Raw genomic sequence first — 311 nt, 5'->3', positions numbered from 1 at the left:
TCCATACTCCATACACCATACTGACAAAGCAAAAACAGAATTGTCACAACTTCGTAAATTTATTAAAAAACTGAAATAAGTACATTGCATAAGTATTCATCAACTATTGGTGCATTGAGCTTATCTTCTACTCTGACGAGTCCCTCGGGCCCTGCCACTGAAAAACAGCCCCACAGCATGATAAATGTTAGGTACCAGCACACTTTACTTTTGGGGTGGTACTCTTCAGGTGATGAGCAGTGCCTGGTTTCCTTCAAACATGATGCTTGGAATTGAGGTTCATCAGACCAGAGACTCTTGTTTCTCAGAGT

The 311-nt window shown here is 41.2% G+C and overlaps 1 protein-coding gene across 1 annotated transcript in view; it reads right to left on the bottom strand.

The window, feature by feature from the left end:
• Positions 1 to 311, bottom strand: part of LOC107687657 (histone acetyltransferase KAT5-like) — a 14,606-nt gene that overhangs the window by 3,221 nt on the left and 11,074 nt on the right. The gene's annotated exons all lie outside the window — the stretch shown is intronic.

This window comes from Sinocyclocheilus anshuiensis, unplaced genomic scaffold (genome assembly GCF_001515605.1).
Source record: "Sinocyclocheilus anshuiensis isolate Anshui unplaced genomic scaffold, SAMN03320099.WGS_v1.1 scaffold281, whole genome shotgun sequence".
Lineage (NCBI taxonomy): Eukaryota > Metazoa > Chordata > Actinopteri > Cypriniformes > Cyprinidae > Sinocyclocheilus > Sinocyclocheilus anshuiensis.
Note: the sequence above shows the minus strand (reverse complement) of the source record. Positions and strands in the feature narration are given on the sequence as shown.